The sequence below is a fragment of the Oncorhynchus nerka genome, linkage group LG28 (genome assembly GCF_034236695.1).
Source record: "Oncorhynchus nerka isolate Pitt River linkage group LG28, Oner_Uvic_2.0, whole genome shotgun sequence".
Taxonomy (NCBI): domain Eukaryota; kingdom Metazoa; phylum Chordata; class Actinopteri; order Salmoniformes; family Salmonidae; genus Oncorhynchus; species Oncorhynchus nerka.
The window spans coordinates 68,227,553-68,247,233 of record NC_088423.1 but is presented as its reverse complement, the minus strand read 5'-3'; the positions used below and the strand labels follow the sequence as shown (position 1 = coordinate 68,247,233).

At 44.9% G+C, this 19,681-nt stretch overlaps 1 pseudogene; it reads right to left on the bottom strand.

Annotated features, from left to right (window-relative positions):
• Positions 1–6,489: 6,489 nt before the first annotated feature.
• Positions 6,490–19,681, bottom strand: LOC115112807 (uncharacterized; annotated as a pseudogene).

Here is a 19,681-nt window from a genome sequence, read left to right as displayed (position 1 = left end):
TCCACATATTCTAAGTCAGAACCGTCCACAGTAGTGATGTTGGACGGGCGGGCAGGTGCAGGCAGCGATCGGTTGAAGAGCATGCATTTCGTTTTACTTGTATTTAAGAGTAATTGGAGGCCACGGAAGGAGAGTTGTATGGCATTGAAGCTCATCTGGAGGGTTGTTAACAGTGTCCAAAGAAGGACCAGAAGTATACAGAATGGTGTCGTCTGCATAGAGTTGGATCAGAGACTCACCAGCAGCAAGAGCGACATCATTGATGTATACAGAGAAGAGATTCGGTCCAAGAATTGAACCCTGTGGCATCCCCATAGAGACTGCCAGAGGCCCGGACAACAGGCCCTCCGATTTGACACACTGAACTCTATCAGAGAAGTAGTTGGTGAACCAGGCGAGGCAATCAGTTGAGAAACCAAGGCTATCGAGTCTGCCGATGAGGATGTGGTGATTGACAGAGTCGAAAGCCTTGGCCAGGTCGATGAAGACGGCTGCACAGTACTGTCTTTTATCGATGGCGGTTATGATATCGTTTAGTACCTTGAGTGTGGCTGAGGTGCACCCGTGACCGGCTCGGAAACCAGATTGCACAGCGGAGAAGGTACGGTGGGATTCGAGATGGTCAGTGATCTGTTTGTTGACTTGGCTTTCGAAGACCTTAGATAGACAGGGCAGGATGGATATAGGTCTGTAGCAGTTTGGGTCAAGAGTGTCTCCCCCTTTGAAGAGGGGGATGACTGCGGAAGCTTTCCAATCCTTGGTGATCACAGACGATATGAAAGAGAGGTTGAACAGGCTGGTAATAGGGGTTGCGACAATGGCGGCGGATAGTTTCAGAAATAGAGGGTCCAGATTGTCAAGCCCAGCTGATTTGTACGGGTCCAGGTTTTGCAGCTCTTTCAGAACATTTGTTATCTGGATTTGGGTTAAGGAGAAGCTGGGGAGGCTTGGGCGAGTAGCTGCGGGGGGGCGGAGCTGTTGGCAGAGGTTGGAGTAGCCAGGAGGAAGGCATGGCCAGCCGTTGAGAAATGCTTGTTAAAGTTTTTGATAATCATGGATTTATCGGTGGTGACCGTGTTACCTAGCCTCAGTGCAGTGGGCAGATGGGAGGAGGTGCTCTTGTTCTCCATGGACTTTACAGTGTCCCAGAACTTTTTGGAGTTTGAGCTACAGGATGCAAATTTCTGCTTGAAGAAGCTGGCCTTTTCTTTCCTGACTGACTGCGTGTATTGGTTCCTGACTTCCCTGAACAGTTGCATATCGCGTGGAATATTCGATGCTATTGCAGTCCGCCACAGGATGTTTTTGTGCTGGTCGAGGGCAGTCAGGTCTGGAGTGAACCAAGGGCTGTATCTGTTCTTAGTTCTGCATTTTTTGAATAACCATCCATTACAAAAGCCTTACTCAAATATATTACACGTATTGTTTAACATTGTAGTTGTGTGGGAGAGAGTCCTCATGGCCCATTGGGGGTGAGAGGGTTACACATCAGAAGGGGAGGCCATTACAGAGCAGAAACTAACAGCACCATCAGCAGTCCCAGAAGGTGACAGAAAGGACTAGGGCACAGTGCCAGCCCTGGTGACCTGCCTGCATGGGGACACACAAACACAAAATCAACAATAACTGTATGGAGACAAAGTCAACAATAACTGTATGGAGACAAAGTCAACAACATCAACAATAGAATTAGCATACAATTGCATCCTACATCCAACACTCCCTCAAACCTTGAGCTGTCCTTCTTCCACTCGATCCTGATTCATCTTTTTATTCAGACTCAAAGTTACAAAATATACATGCTGAAAGTATGTACTGACATAATACGCATCTAATTTAATTACCCTTTACTAAGATCAAGACAATGTTAACTTCAGTGAAATTTGCTAGATAGGTAGCCTAGTGGTGCAAGATCGAATTCCCAAGCTGACAAGGAAAATTTTGTCGTTCTGCCCCTGAAAAAGGCTGTTCCTAGGCCATCATTGAAAATAAGAATGTGTTCTTAACGGACTTGCCTAGTTAAAAAAAAAAAGAAAAGAAAAAGACAGCTATCAGCTGCACACGTCACAAAATCAATCGCTGTTTATAGGAGAAACATTCTGGGCTGGGTCAAACACGACATGGACACAAAGAAAAACAACTATTTGATAGGAGGCAATACAAAACATGGAAGATAAACTGACATGTGTTTTTGAATCCTCACACTTGTCTGCCCAGATGAGGGACACAGCCAGAATGGTGTCAGTCCTTCAACCTTCACCAAAGATGACATGGCCGTATCTGGGAGGCCAGCTGCAGATAGTAACAAGTTAAGAGGATTTGAAACTAATTTCAGGCACTAGACATATTTGTGGTAGCAAAACAACAAAAGGCATGTTGCACCTGCCAGTGCTCCAACCTCAATGAAGACCTCAGGGTGCCAGGAGCTTATGGGTCCAAAAGCCAGGCTATGGCTCAGCAGTCCCGTTAAAGCTGCTGCTCTTCTGAACAGGTCAGCCTCAGACGGCCCAGCTTGAAGCCACCGCGCCCCCATCTTGGCACTCCTATCATAGTAAAAAATGTTTTGGAAGTTATAGAAATGCATTTATTAATGTCTACATTTATTTTTGCCATGTTTATTCTATTAGTCACCTTCGTGCATACTTTTAAATTATATTATGTGAGCTTAACATAAAATATATAGATGTTTTGTGTCCCCTTAAAGTATACATTTTTAGAAAGTACACATTTTACTGTCCCCACTACAACAACAAAAATACATGCAATTTTGTCTTTGAAACATTTAATTGAAATCCTTTGAATTCCATTCATTCCTTAGCAAGACTGATTCTTCTGGGGAGTGCCGACCTGGTCCTTTCAAAGCCGCTCATTGGCCAATACAATCCAGGGTTTAAATGGGTTTTTCTATAAACTAAGGTTCCAGTGAGGATTTTCTACGCTGGACAACTCGTTACAGCTGTTTGTAAGTAATCAATAAGAATGCCAATTTTTTAATGTCATTACATTAACATAAGGGGGGGGGATCATAGCTATAGTCAAAAATATTCACAGGTTTATTTAAACCTACTGTATGTTTAACCTTTTATCATGGTTGGTGTCTTGACTGATTTGTCCAAAATAGTGTGACATTAAACATGACTTTTCTGTCCTTGCATTTATGGCAGTGTAAGTTATTGTTATATCTTATATTAAGCATTATTAGCTAAATTAGCCATTACACTTGAAACCTGTAAGAATCCTGTATCTAGCTGTCGGACAGTTTTTTGTATGGTGATCTCAGAAATGCAGTGTAACTACATAATTTAGTATCTCCTTATGTTGTGGGTAAAAACAGTTTATGGGCATACAAATCCCAAATAATGTCGAATGTTTCTGACCGAAAGAGTCACCCTACCTACACTTGAAGTCGGACGTTTACATACACTTAGGTTGGAGGCATTTAAAACTTGTTTTTCAACCACTCCACAAATTTCTTGGAAACAAACTATAGTTTTGGAAAGTCGGTTGGCAAGTGGCAAGTCTCCTTTGTGGATGACAAGTAATTTTTCCAACAATTGTTTACAGACAGATTATTTCACTGTATCACAATTCCAGTGGGTCAGAATTTTACATACACTAAGTTGACTGTGCATTTAAACAGCTTGGAAAATTCCAGAAAATTATTGTCATGGCTTTAGAATCTTCCGATAGGCTAATTGACATCATTTGAGTTAATTGGAGGTATTTCAAGGCTACATTCAAACTCAGTGCCTCTTTGCTTGACATCATGGCAAAATCAAAAGAAATCAGCCAAGACCTCCACAAGTCTGGTTCATCCTTGGGAGCAATTTCCAAACGCCTGACGATACCACGTTCATCTGTACAAACAATAGTATGCAAGTACACTGCTCAAAAAAATAAAGGGAACACTTAAACAACACAATGTAACTCCAGGTCAATCACACTTCTGTGAAATCAAACTGTCCACTTAGGAAGCAACACTGATTGACAATAAATTTCACATGCTGTTGTGCAAATGGAATAGACAACAGGTGGAAATTATAGGCAATTAGCAAGACACCCCCAATAAAGGAGTGGTTCTGCAGGTGGGGACCACAGACCACTTCTCAGTTCCTATGCTTCCTGGCTGATGGTTTGGTCACTTTTGAATGCTGGCGGTGCTTTCACTCTAGTGGTAGCATGAGACGGAGTCTACAACCCACACAAGTGGCTCAGGTAGTGCAGCTCATCCAGAATGGAACATCAATGCGAGCTGTGGCAAGAAGGTTTGCTGTGTCTGTCAGCGTGGTGTCCAGAGCATGGAGGCGCTACCAGGAGACAGGCCAGTACATCAGGAGACGTGGAGGAGGCCGTAGGAGGGCAACAACCCAGCAGTAGGACCGCTACCTCCGCCTTTGTGCAAGGAGGAGCACTGCCAGAGCCCTGCAAAATGACCTCCAGCAGGCCACAAATGTGCATGTGTCTGCTCAAACGGTCAGAAACAGACTCCATGAGGGTGGTATGAGGGCCTGACGTCCACAGGTGGGGGTTGTGCTTACAGCTCAACACCATGCAGGACGTTTGGCATTTGCCAGAGAACACCAAGATTGGCATATTCGCCACTGGCGCCCTGTGCTCTTTACAGATGAAAGCAGATTCACACTGAGCACGTGACAGAGTCTGGAGACGCCGTGGAGAACGTTCTGCTGCCTGCAACATTGGCGGTGGGTCAGTCATGGTGTGGGGTGGCATTTCTTTGGGGGGCCGCACAGACCTCCGTGTGCTCGCCAGAGGTAGCCTGACTGCCAATTAGGTACCGAGATGAGATCCCCAGACCCCTTGTGAGACCATATGCTGGTGTGGTTGGCCCTGGGTTCCTCCTAATGCAAGACAATGCTAGACCTCATGTGGCTGGAGTGTGTCAGCAGTTCCTGCAAGAGGAAGGCATTGATGCTATGAACTGGCCCACCCGTTCCCCAGACCTGAATCCATTTGAGCACATCTGGGACATCATGTCTCGCTCCATCCACCAACGCCACGTTGCACCAGACTGTCCAGGAGTTGGCGGATGCTTTATTCCAGGTCTGGGAGGAGATCCCTCAGGAGACTATCCGCCACCTCATCAGGAGCATGCCCAGGCGTTGTAGGGAGGTCATACAAGCACGGAGGCCACACACACACTACTGAGCCTCATTTTGACTTGTTTTAAGGACATTACATCAGTTGGATCAGCCTATAGTGTGGTTCTCCACTTTAATTTTGAGTGTGACTCCAAATCCAGACCTCCATGGGTTGATACATTTGATTTCCATTGATAATTTGTGTGTGATTTTGTTGTCAGCACATTCAACTATGCAAAGAAAAAAATATTTTTTAAGAATATTTAATTCATTCAGATCTAAGATGTGTTATTTTAGTGTTCCCTTTATTTTTTTGAGCAGTGTATAAACACCATGGGACCACGGAGCCGTCATACCGCTTAGGAAGGAGACGCGTCCTGTCTCCTGGAGATGAATGTACTGTGGTGCGAAAAGTGCAAATCAATCCCAAAAAAACAGCAAAGGACCTTGTGAAGATGCTGGAGGAAACAGGTACAAAAGTATCTATATACACAGTAAAACAAGTCCTATTACCACATAAATTGAAAGGCCGCTAACTTGAGAAGCAACTGCTCCAAAACCACCATAAAAAAGCCAGACTACGCTTTGCAACTGCACATGGGGACAAAGATTGTACTTTTAAGTGAAATGTCCTCTGGTTTGATGAAACAAAAATATAACTGTTTGGCCATAATGACCATTATGTTTGGAACGAAAAAGCGGGAGGCTTTCAAGCTGAAGAACACCATCCCAACCGTGAAGCACGGGGGTGGCAGCAACATGTTGTGGGGGTGCTTTGCTGCAGGAGGGACTGGTGCACTTCACAAAATAGATGCATCATGAGGGAGGACAATTATGTGGATATATTGAAGCAACATCTCAAGACATCAGTCAGGAAGTTAAAGCTTGGTCGCAAATGGGTCTTCCAAATGGATAATGACCCCAAGCATACTTCCAAAGTTGTGGCAAAATGGCAACAAAGTCAAGGTATTGGAGTGGCCATCACAAAGCCCTGACCACAAAGCCCTGAAAATGTGTGGGCAGAAGGAGGCCTACAAACCTGACCAGCTCTGTCAGGAGAAATGGGCCAACATTCACCCAACTTATTGTGGGAAGCTTATGGAAGGCTACCCAAAACGTTTGACCTAAGTTAAACAATGTAAAGGCAATGCTACCAAATACTAATTGAGTGCATGTACATTTTTGACCCACTGGGAGTGTGATGAAATAAATAAACGCTGAAATAAATCATTCCCTCTACTATTATTCTGACATTTCACATTCTTAAAATAAAGTGGTGAACCTAACTGACCTAAAACGGGGAATTTTTACTTGGATTAAATATCAGGAATTGTGAAAAACTAAGTTTAAATGTATCTGGCTAAGGTGTATGTAAACTTCCGACTTCAACTGTAAGACAGAGGTCTCAATGTGAGACAGAGTGGCACTCTCGTGTGACCTGCCCCACTTTGAGAAAACCCAGGAAGTACTGAAGAACAAATTGCTGCCTCTCAAACAGCTGTGTCTGTTCACCCTGGTCCCGGCCCTGAATGCAGAGGGCTCTGACTCAGAAACAGCCTCGCTATACGCCCCTGGGTCATCAGCCTGACTAGGGGCCAACAGGCCAAGGCAGCATAGCACCTGGACACCTCTAGGAGTCCTGTCAGTGGACACCTGCAGGATTCTTTTACAAATCCATCCTTTCCTGATTCCTGGTGTCGTGTAGCAATTGTAACACCTCTCAATAACTTTAAGGACACCCAAATGATTGAATCATGACAATGGTCAAATCAGTTGCAGAGGAACTAACCTTGAATAAATAATGGAAATGGATGTGTTGTGTTAAAGACGGAGGGAAAAGTAAAGCAGGAAACGCACCTGTGGAACCTGCTGCAGCGTCGCTTTGGGAAGGAAGAAAAATAATAATCTGTTCACTTGATTGAGTGTCTTCAGTGGTCCAGTTCTGAACGGGGCTAAGAGCGCACAAAAAGGCTCATTTTTCATTTGATGTGAGGAGACAAGAGTTATCACGAAAGGTTAAATGGGGTGTGTGGGGTGGTTGTTTAAGAGGGTGCTACAGTACCCGAAGGTGCGACGTTGTCCCTCTTGCTGCTGTTATAGCAGAACTCTGAGGAACTCCAGGCTCTCCACAAAGAAGCTCCACACCAGCTGCAAAAACACCTCATCCACTACATAGGTCACCATGATGCCCAGTGAGCAGAACTCATCCTCAGTGAACTCTCCTGTGTACATGCCCTGGGGGAGAGAACATTTTCAATTTATACCTGTGGATTATTTTCAACATAAAAATTTCAAATCGAAGACACCAAAGTTAAACCCCAGTCTTAATATGTTGGCAGTAATGGGGTACAGGAGAGGGTACTGACAAGTCTCTGCTCCATCTTGTTCACCAGAATATCCTGTTTTGTACTGGGTAGGAGCAGGATGTGATGGGAGTCCTGCACAATCATCTTCCTGAAAGTATCCGTCATGTCAGCAGGGAACTTCTTAATAGTGCTCACCCTGCAAATGCACACAGACAAGAGCATGCACACACACACACAACGTTGACAGTGATGCATTGTTGATGCTCAAGCCATCTGTAGTGATGATTAATGGCATTAAGACCGACTCACGGCAGGGCCAGAGCGATCTGAGCGCCAAGGTCTCCCAGCAGCTCAAAGAAGAAGTCAAAGTAGTACAGCTCCGCGATGAAACAAAAGCATGATGGTTGTCAATTACGCTTATATAACATATCTTTATACCTAACAGTGGAACCATGCCAAATGTTAATTCAATTAACTGGCTCGGAGGAATTTGGTTAAGTATTTGCTCATGTACCAGTGAGGAATGGAGGAACAGACTGCTCTTTCATGAAGGACACGCCGCATTGAGGAAAATGACGGCTTGTCCCAGATGAGCTGTCGCAGGGCTGTGCAGCTTACACCTCAAGCAATGCTTCCAAGGGCACTGTATAACCAGAGAGACAAAATAGATTACAAATATGAATGGGAGCACATTCACAAGAGGTTAGTAATAAATCAACTGCAGCTATGTTTCACATAGATATGCACTCACAGAAACGTCTCAGTTGAAAGATTGGGCATGGTCTTCACTGCTTCTTTAAAAACAGTTTTAGCCTGGGAAAAGAAACCAGAAGTGATCATTAGTATTGATCACAAACCATCTCCCAACACACGTAGAGAAAGCCAGAGAGAGAATACCCTGCAGTGCTATAGAGGTCAGTAGCACAGTATTGTTGTGCTTTGCCACTTCACAGTGTGCATAAACATGCAAGATGAGGGAGCTGTAATTTAATGGTGCTGGCAGACTGCCCTCAGGCCCATTAGTAGCAACAGACAGGGGATTATAGGGCAGCTTTCATGGCCAGTGTGGTGAAACAGCGCAGCGCAAGGCTAGCAGCAGGGCCATCACCAGTCTGAGACACCACCACATAGTGACAGCTGGGACCTGGTGTGTGTTCAGAACATAGAACAGCCTATTTAAACAGTCAGGGCAGGGGTTGTACAACAGGCCGACCTCTCCACTGATAGTTAATTATTTAACATCTAAGACCGTGTCATACACACCTCTGCATGACGGAGGAGAGACCCACATTTCGTAACATGCTGACACTCAGAAATCCTTTTCAAATCTCTACATTTCATTGGGTGAATAAAATCACTGAGTATTTAGGGATAGATAGATGTTCCTATACTGATATGCATGAATTGTATCCCCTTGAAAACGACTTGCAGGTCACAGGTATTGCTGGAGCAGAGAGGGCATGAGTCAGCTCATAGACGTTACCTGCTGAGTGTTCCAGGCTCGTCTTCCTGCCAAGGTCCTGTTGGTCAACAGCAGACTAGCCCTCAGCACACTGAGTAGAGGGGTGCTGGGGCTCCACCTTATCCAACCAGCCAGTCACCTCTGGTGAGCCCTGGACAAAGGTCAACACAACACAGACAGAGTATAGTGACTAAACGACACCAATACAAAGATAAACACGTAGTTATAAAGTGGATTTCAATGGTGACTAAATAGGCTTCTGACAAACACTATCGGTACACACAATATGTTGGTGGAATGTAAATACATGTTTACAAACCATTAAAAAAATTATCGGGCAAACAAAAAAGAGGGGTAATTTCAAACGTCTGAGTGACCTCATTCATTCATAGTTGGCACCTCCTCTCTAAGAAACAGCCCAATTCTGAGCCTGCCCAGTGTGCCAGTCTATACCTGGCTCGGGTCCTTATGGAGCATACAGCTCCAGCTGGCACAGGGCCACAGCACCCCTATCTGACTGTCTGGCAGGGCAAGAAGCCTGGGTACACCTGGGCATGCCAGCTGTGGTCCCACTCTACACTCCACCTTGCTCTCCTCCTTTCCATTTACTCTCCATTGGTTATGGTCATGCATGCATACTGACAGAGCCTTGTATACATACCGCCCACTGAGCCAAGAGTAGCAGCGTACTGCCGAAGCCATGTTACTGTGTACCTTGTCGATTTTCTTAATTTAGTATGAGTGAGCATGTCGCTGTTTGTGAGGATGGGGGTCTGTGATGGTGTGTCCTTCTAAGGCCGTACCCAGAGTGAGGTGGTGATGGTGTTGGCCTGTGGGGGGGTTGAGGCCGGGCATGTGCAGGGCGACATCAGAAAGAGAGGACAGCAGGATATCAGAGGGCAAGTTCCACAGAGTCTCAACCTCCACCCCACCCACCAGAGAGCCCAGCTTCTGCAGCTGCCCCAGCTAGAAAGGGCCACAAGGAGGGAGACAGCAGGAAAGAGCGAGAAGGGAAGGTTGGGGATATGAAAGCGTGTGTGTGTGTGGGGGGGGATATGGAGAAAGAGGGATAGTCTATTTCTAACTCATCATTCAAACACTTTTAATAATGCAAAAATCTGTTAAAGGAAACTAGATACAAAATATCTGACAAATTGTCCTTGCTCTTTGTAACACTATACAGCTATTAGATACTTAGCTAATACAGGTAGAGTCATCTGGTGTGTAATGAAGTAAGGAAACACACATCTTGACAGGGTTGTGTGGTTTGCCATGGTGATAGTGTGTGTCCTTGAGTCACCCCTGGCCAGACTGCTCTAGGCTTTAGGCCAGCTGGCTCAGAATGGACCATTACTATGCACAGAAGCATTACACTGAAACAGAGACACTCTCAAACATCTAGCATACCATATCTGAGACGATACGCAACCCTGTTTACAATCCCTTTCTGAAACAGAAAGCCATGTCCTTCAAAAACAGAAATAATACTGTTGTTTAGAGACACTTTGTTCCCAATTACACTGGCCTCGGATGACATCACAAAAAGAAGATGGAACAAATCATTATGACCGGTCTTAACTCTTTTATTAACATCTGTATAATTGAAATGGAAACTACTTGGGAAAAAGAAGAAAATCCCACTGGGCTCAAAACAAAAGCTTTATTTTCTGCTTCCGTTTCCCCACCCTACCATTCCATTGACTAAGGCCCCTTAGGGCGCATGGCAGGCAGCAGCCGTGAGGCACACGTTGAAAATGTGGGGTTAGTTGTGCTTCTGTAATCAAAGGGTCAAGGCACCTCCAGAACCTCACCTGGGGTCAGACTGCTGCAGACTGGCTGCTTGTCATCGGTCACAAAGCCCCTACTAACCAACCCCCATAATCATCCCCACCCTCTGTTACTGGAGCCGGGCAGCACTGAGAAAACCCAATCAGGTATGAAAACCAAACAGAAGGTGCTCCATTAGAGCTCTCTCTCTGATGAGAGGATGTTTGTGACGACTGATGATTATGATCTTCTACCTGTGCAGGAGTGAAGGGCACAGAGGCCAGGGCTGTCAGCACAGTGCTGAGCTGGGATTGGCGGAGTTTCTGCAGGAAGTCCACACCCTGCCAAGGCAAGAAGGGAGCCAGCTGAGACACTCAGCAGGCGGAGAGAGAGCCAGGAGACTGAAGCTCACTCCCATTCAGGAAAAAGCTGGAGATCTGAAGAGGGATGGTCACAAGCACAACACACACACATATATATACACAGGAATCACACAAAGTGCAAACACAAGACATTCAAACCATAGACTAGTCCACTTCACTCATACCCATATAAGTTTCACCTTCAACTTTGCAGTGAGAAATAGTAGTTCCATGGTAAGAAATAACAGTGTCTGTCTGACAGCTCCACTTACCATGTCCCTGGGGCTCCTGAGGCCCTGGACAACACATGTCCTAATGTTGTCCTGAATCACAGAGAAGGCCTCTGCGTTTCTGTACACCCGCAGGTCCGTTGGGTCTGACAGACACGTCAGGTTGCCAAGCCTAGGGAGACAAAGATGATAATTACTCAAGCATATCCAAAGATACTTTTGGATCCCAAACAGTTGGTTACTTCAGTGTCTACCAGAGTGTTGAGTTTCATAGGACTAGGGAAAGTATTTTCTTGAAAACGCATACACTCAAATCAGATTGTTTGAAACCGAATCTTTCTGCAAGAGAGGATACATGACCAACCATCGATCAAATATTGTGACACTGACCTTGTTCTGCTGTTAGATTTCTCAACGTCCCTATGAGGCTCTCAGACACAAACTCCTGCTGTAGGTGGTTTAGGGTGTTCATCAGCAACACATCCATTCCATCCAACAGCTAGGAGAGAAGAAACACCACCCAACTCTGGTTTACCGTGCACAATGATGAAAACGCACTGTATACCGTTTGAAATTAAGACACTGAAAACGTATTGGCCTAAACGTATACTGTTTTGCACTGTATACACATAAAAAAAATTTGCACAGTGCTCAGAGAAATAGATTGTTTATAATAGTAATATCATTTTTTTCTCAAAATGTCACCTGATTTGTATTTCAACCAGCAACTAACCCTGATCACGTTCACACATTTTTACAGTGTACGTTTTATCAGCTGTTATACAATATGATAAAAACACAGGAATTTTAACTGCACTGGGCCTTTAAGGTCAATGACTTAATAAACTTAACCCAGTACCAGGACCAGGGGCGTACCACAGTTTCGTGGAGCACTCAGCAAGGTCTGAGAAAGGTCTAAGCATTTCTTCTGGGGAAAATAGCTAACGTCCTTCAATTCATCACATTTTGCCATGGGGCAAATTAGATTTTGTTTTGCTGTTTTATAGCTAATATCATGCTATTTTGCATTTTTAAAGCTAATTTCCCCCAATTATTGCGGGAGCTGCAGGAGGCTGTGGTATGCCAGTGACCAGGACATCTAAGCCAAAAACCTAGTTGCCTCTGCCAGGAGGTTGAAATTTGGCCACAAGTGGATCTTTGAGCAAGACAACAACCCGAAGCACACATCAAAATCCACAAAGAAATGGTTAATTAACCCCCCAAAAAATCAACATTTTGCCATGGCCATCTCAGTCTCCAGATGAACCCCATTGAAACCTGTGGTTTGAGTTTAAGAGGGCAGTCCATTAGCAAAAACAAAGGATATCAAGGATCAGGAAAGATTCTGTACTGAGGAATAAGATCCCTCCCAATGTGTTCTCCAATCTCATAAAAACATTATCCAAGGTTAGGGATTGAAAGGTACTGAGAAAATAAGTATTGCTTATTAAACAAAATCTCTTTCTTTGCGCAATAGTATAAATAGAAATTCTGTATACAATAAAGCTCAGTATTTGTATTATTTAATTTATAGTCTTTTTTTGCTCATCTTTATCATGGCTGACAATTACTTTGGATCTGACTTTACGTGCAACAATCATATTCACATTTTAAGCATTGAAAGATCACTCACTTTTCTTCACATAGCCAACCTTAATTCATGCATTCCGTTGTTTACTTTCTGAACATTGGCTATGGCCACAACCACTGACACAATGGAGACCACTGACGAGTGCCTGGCTGTGGCGGCTCTGGTTTCACAGAGGTGTCTTTTCTGTTACCTGAGCAGGTGAGAGGTGCTGGAAGCTGTGAAAGGGCAGGTAGACGATCAGGTTAACAGTGTCCATGATGAAGAGGGGCTGCCGGCTGTCATGTTGAGGGAGCTGAGGGCTCGGCTGTACCACCTCCCAAGGCCCTGCGCTGCTCCACCGACAGGCTCCTGATGTTGCCGTTGATGGTATTTCTCCTGAAGAAAGCGAGAGCGAGCATAGAGGAATGTAGGACATAGTTGTTGTTTACCTGAACAAAAAGCAGAGAGCAAAACATGACTGGGAAAGCACATCTCTTTCAGAGACTCAAATGACCCAATATAAATGAAGGCCAAAGCAGTAGTTTCAATAGAAAATGACTCCAATATTGGGAGTCTGTTTGTGTCTGAATAGAGCGGGTATTTAACTGTGCAAGTCCATGACCTTTGACTCTAGAATAATAAGAGTTCTATAGCCATTCAGTACTATATGTACATCTATAATGCAGAAACCAACACACAAAGACATCTTGGCTCATGATGACTTGTATCAGAAGCCTACTTCACTTACACAATGAGGTTGGTCTGTAAGGGGGGCAGTGATGTCAGACTGGATGTCTGCAGAGTTGACCAGGGAAAGTAGGGGTACCAGTTCAGGAAAGAGGCTCCTGTCCCTGACCAAGTGGGTATGAAAAAGCACAGATACCATGGTACCTAGGTAGTCATCTGTAAGCTGGGACAGAGAGAGAGGTTAAGTGATTATCCTGTGTGAACATAGAGCTGAAAAGGTTTCGCTACATTATTTTATAAAAATGTATTCAAATCAGGTTGTCCCATTGAGGTCAAGTGACCTGAGTATTTTCCATGGAAGACCTGTCTAAGAGGACAACTGATATAAAGTGTGTTGTATTACATGCAATGTTCCCTGGTTCCTGCTGAAGTACTGCAGCATCTGTCGGACTGTGGTGATGTATAATCACTGCCCTCAGAATGGTCGGAGGGATACGGAAATACTCCTGTAACAGAATCACACCACGTACTAAAACCAAGCACCCATAAGCCAGACAAGAATATCATAAAAACTGTCACCAAGTAACAATAAACAAACTAAAAAATCTCTACATTACAAATACTCATACCTAGCCATCACTATGCCTTGAGACATCTCCAGACGTGTGTGAAGAATTTACACTCCCCTACATATTTATTTGGACAGTCATGGTAAACATTTTACTTTGGATCTATAATCCAGCATTTTGATTTGACGTCAAGTATTTTATGAGGCGACAGTACAGAATGTCACCTTCTATTTGAGGGTATTTCCATACATACAGTGGGGAGAACAAGTATTTGATACACTGCCGATTTCGCAGGTTTTCCTACTTACAAAGCATGTAGAGGTCTATCATTTTTATCATAGGTACACATCAACTGTGAGAGACGGAATCTAAACCAAAAATCCAGAAAATCACATTGTATGATTTTTAAGTAATTAATTTGCATTTTATTGCATGACATACTGTAAGTATTTGATCACCTATCAACCAGTAAGAATTCTGGCTCTCACAGACCTGTTAGTTTTTCTTTAAGGATCCCTCCTGTTCTCCACTCATTACCTGTATTAACTGCACCGGTTTGAACTCGTTACCTATATAAAAAACACCTGTCCACACACTCAATCAAACAGACTCCAACCTCTCCATAATGGCCAAGACCAGGGAGCTGTGTAAGGACATCAGGGATAAAATTGTAGACCTGCACAAGGCTGGGATGGGCTACAGGACAATCGGCAAGCAGCTTGGTGAGAAGACAACTGTTGGCGCAATTATTAGAAAATGGAAGAAGTTCAAGATGACGGTCAATCACCCTCGGTCTGGGGCTCCATGCAAGATCTCACCTCGTGGGGCATCAATGATCATGAGGAAGGTGAGGGATCAGCCCATGACCTGGTGAATGACCTGAAGAGAGCTGGGACCACAGTCTCAAAGAAAACCATTAGTAACACACTACGCCGCCATGGATTAAAATCATGCATCGCACGCAAGGTCCCCCACCTCAAGCCAGCGCATGTCCAGGCCCGTCTGAAGTTTGCTAATGACCATCTGGATGATCCAGAGGAGGAATGGGAGAAGGTCATGTGGTCTGATGAGACAAAAATAGAGCTTTTTGGTCTAAACTCCACTCGCTGTGTTTGGAGAAAGAAGGACAACCCCAAGAACACCATCCCAACCGTGAAGCATGGAGGTGGAAACATCATTCTTTGAGGATGCTTTTCTGCAAAGGGGACACCGTATTGAGGGGAGGATGGATGGGGCCATGTATCGCGAGATCTTGGCCAACAACCTCCTTCCCTCAGTAAAAAGCATTGAAGATGGGTCGTGGCTGGGTCGTGGCCAGCATGACAATGACCCGAAACACACAGCCAGGGCAACTAAGGAGTGGCTCCGTAAGAAGCATCTCAATGTCCTGGCCTAGCCAGTCTCCAGACCTGAACCCAATAGAACATCTTTGGAGGGAGCTGAAAGTCCGTATTGCCCAGCGACAGTCCCGAAACCTGAAGGATCTGGAGAAGGTCTGTATGGAGGAGTGGGCCAAAATCCCTGCTGCAGTGTGTGCAAACCTGGTCAAGAACTACAGGAAACGTATGATCTCTGTAATTGCAAACAAAGGTTTCTGTACCAAATATTAAGTTCTGCTTTTCTGATGTATCAAATGCTTATGTCATGCAATAAAATGCAAATTACTTAAAAATCATACAATGTGATTTTCTGGATTTGTTTTAGATTCCGTCTCTCACAGTTGAAGTGTACCTATGATAAAAATTACAGACCTCTACATGCTTTGTAAGTAGGAAAACCTGCAAAATCGGCAGTGTATCAAATACTTGTTCTCCCCACTGTCTGTTTTACTGTTTAGAAATTAAAGCATTATGTATCTAGTCCCCCCATTTGAACGTGTCATAAGTATTTGGACAAATTCACTCATGGTCTAAGTGCCTACAAAGCTAACTTATGGAATTGTTTTAAGATGATCTACCAAGGATCATTTAGTTCTTTGATTTTTAGAACCCCTGTAAGTATCCCAGAAAATATTTTTAAGATTGAATTTGGCCTTACTGCTATTAGGCCATAAACACATTGAGTAACATTCCTACACAGCAAAACATAATTATTTTGACTATCAAAAGGAAGTATGTTTTGAAGTGTCCTATATCTGAAATAAATTATTATGTATTTTTAAACTGGTACAGGGTTACCTTCAGACGAGTGTTGTGAGGCTTGTGGGCATATTTTTAGCACGCAATGACTACGCCAAGCTTTTGACTCTACACACTTGTTGGATGCATTTACATTTTGTTTTGGTTGTGTTTCAGATTATGTTGTGCCCAATAGAAATGAATGGTAAATAATCTGTCATTGGAGTCAGTTTTATTGTCAATAAGAATATGTTTCTGAACACTTCTGCATTAAATGTGGATTCTACTCATTGGGTGATAGGAATATGGGACCAAACACTCAACTTTTACATTTTACATTTAAGTCATTTAGCAGACGCTCTTATCCAGAGCGACTTACAAATTGGTGCATTCACCTTAAGACATCCAGTGGAACAGACACTTTACAATAGTGCATCTGAATCTTTTAAGGGGGTGAGAAGGATTACTTTATCCTATCCTAGGTATTCCTTAAAGAGGTGGGGTTTCAGGTGTCTCCGGAAGGTGGTGATTGACTCCGCTGTCCTGGCGTCGTGAGGCAGTTTGTTCCACCATTGGGGGGCCAGAGCAGCGAACAGTTTTGACTGGGCTGAGCGGGAACTGTACTTCCTCAGTGGTAGGGAGGCGAGCAGGCCAGAGGTGGATGAACGCAGTGCCCTTGTTTGGGTGTAGGGCCTGATCAGAGCCTGGAGGTACTGAGGTGCCGTTCCCCTCACAGCTCCGTAGGCAAGCACCATGGTCTTGTAGCGGATGCGAGCTTCAACTGGAAGCCAGTGGAGAGAGCGGAGGAGCGGGGTGACGTGAGAGAACTTGGGAAGGTTGAACACCAGACGGGCTGCGGCGTTCTGGATGAGTTGTAGGGGTTTAATGGCACAGGCAGGGAGCCCAGCCAACTTTTGTCTTCAAATGGGGGGACTAGATACATTAAGTGCTTTTATTTCTAAACGGTAAAACAGATATGTTTGAAAATACACTCAAATAAAAAGGGGACATCCTGTACTGTCACCTCGTAAAAAGTTTGATCTCAAATTCGAAATGCTGGAGTATAGAGCCAAATTAAAAGTTGTAGCTTCACTGGCCAAATAAATACGTTGGGGAGTGTATTTGTTAGTACCTATATTACCAGTCACAAATATAAAAAGACCTAATAAATATCAGTCCTACTTCTGTCACCTTGATGAGGAAGAATCCATCACTGGTCACATGTCTTCCTGTCTGCGTCAAACTGGTCAGTACTATCTGTTATGGAAAAACAAACAAATCTTCACGCTTATCATTTGAATGGTTAAAGGTAATAAATCAAGATGGACAACAGCAACACAGTATCAACAACAATAAACATGTGATTAGAGATGTTTTGGCTTGTCATTCAATCACATCAATGTCAGTCAGTTCATCTCATCCAGAGGAAGCGATGTAATGTCCCCTATCAATGACAGGTGTGAAACTGTGTACACCATCTGTTGAAACAATAGCCCTCATGGTAATTGATATAAACTCAGCAAAAGAAATAAAACGTCCCTTTTTCAGGACCCTGTCTTTCAAAGATAATTCGTAAAAATCCAAATAACTTCACAGATTTTCATTGTAAAGGGTTTCCCCATGCTTGTTCAATGAACCATAAACAATTCATGAACATGTACCTGTGGAACAGTCGTTAAGACACTAACAGCTTACAGGCAATTAAGGTCACAGTTACAAAACTTAGGACACTAAAAAGAGGCCTTTCTACTGACTTTCCAAAAACACCAAAAGAAAGATGCCCAGGGTCCCTGCTCATCTGCGTGAATGTGCCTTAGGCATGCTGCAAGGAGGCATGAGGACTGCAGATATGGACAGGGCAATAAATTGCAATGTCCGTACTGTAAGACGCCTAAGACAGCGCTACAGGGAGACAGGACGGACACCCGATCGTCCTCGCAGTGGCAGACCACATGTAACACCTGCACAGGATCGGTACATTTAAACCCCAGAAATGTCCGGGAACTTGCAGGTGCCTTGGTGGAAGAGTGGGGTAGCATCTCACAGCAAGAACTGGCTAACGTGGTGTAGTCCATGAGGAAATGCACAGGCCTTGTGACCTGAGGGAAATGTTTAGATGACCACCATTCATTCAGGACTGTTCAATGTAGCAGTTTACAATACACACAATGTTGGAATTCTTTATCTGCAGATAAAGTCTGCCCAGCCCACCTACCCCAAAGCACTGCAGCAGGACCCTCGTTGTCAAGATTGGTCTCCCTCTCTACATAGAGCACCACAGACCCTAGCACATTGAAGCGGATGTTTTCAGTCACACGTAGGGACGTCATTTGGCTCTCCTCCAGGGCCACCAGCAGCACCATGGTTACACTGGTGGCCTGGTCCACCACAGAGGCCATGTGTGTGGTCAGGAGCCCCTCCAAGCGAGGCTGCAGGACCTCCACCCCGCAGTGCAGCAGCAGCTGCAGAGCCTGCGTCTGACTGGAGCCTGGCTGACAGGCTAGGCTGAAGTCTGCAGTACAAGTCTAGCCTCCTCACAATGTCTCTGACCAGGCAGGGCTGGGAGTCTGTGGAGGTGCTGTTGGTTTTGCCCTGGCGGTTTCCTTTGGTGTAGTTGGTGCAGAGCCCACCACTCACAGGCTGGAGGGCTCCTTGGTGAGCAGGGAGAGGAGGCCATTGTTGGTGCAGAGCGTGCCCACCACTCACAGGCTGGAGGGCTCCTTGGTGAGCAGGGAGAGGAGGCCATTGTTGGTGCAGAGCGTGCCCACCACTCACAGGCTGGAGGGCTCCTTGGTGAGCAGGGAGAGGAGGCCATTTTTGGTGCAGACGGATGATGCAAAGTTGGCCTGGTCGTAGTCCCAACACAGGGCCAGGAGAGCAGCGTCTAGAAGTGCGCTGCTGCCCAGCTGTGGTACTGGCATTGTTCTACTGGCTTAAACCCTATCAGGCCTCCTCCTTTTCCCCCTCCACCCCCAGGGCCAGTGTGGTTAGCACAATACGCCAATAGCCATGTATTGTCCAGGTTGGCTAACAGGTTCTGGAGCACACCTTCTGAGTGAAGTTCAGAGAGTCCAGCTCAGCACAGAGAGCCAGGTCAGCCATGTCTACAATGATGGGCTTGTTCCAGTCAGATATTGGCACACCTGGGGCAGGATGTCCTTGGTCTCCTTGTTGACACAGACGGACACGAGCCACTCATCCTGGTCTCTAAGGTGAGCTTCTCAAACAGGGGCATGTTGCAGCACACGTTCTTATTAAAACCCATCTGGTCGTGTTGCCAGCAGAGCTCCACCATTGACGGGTCCACCAGTACCTTGCTCCACTTATCATAGTTGCACCAGTCTGGGATGCTGAACACCACAGGCGGGTTGGTGGGTGGAGAGTTAAGGGAGACAGTGCAGTATTCTCCAACCCATACAGTAGCACTATTACGGAGCAGTTCATTCAGAAAGGTGGCATTGGCACACCTCCAGTACAAAACCCTTGTCATAATTCTGGATGCAGGTGGATAT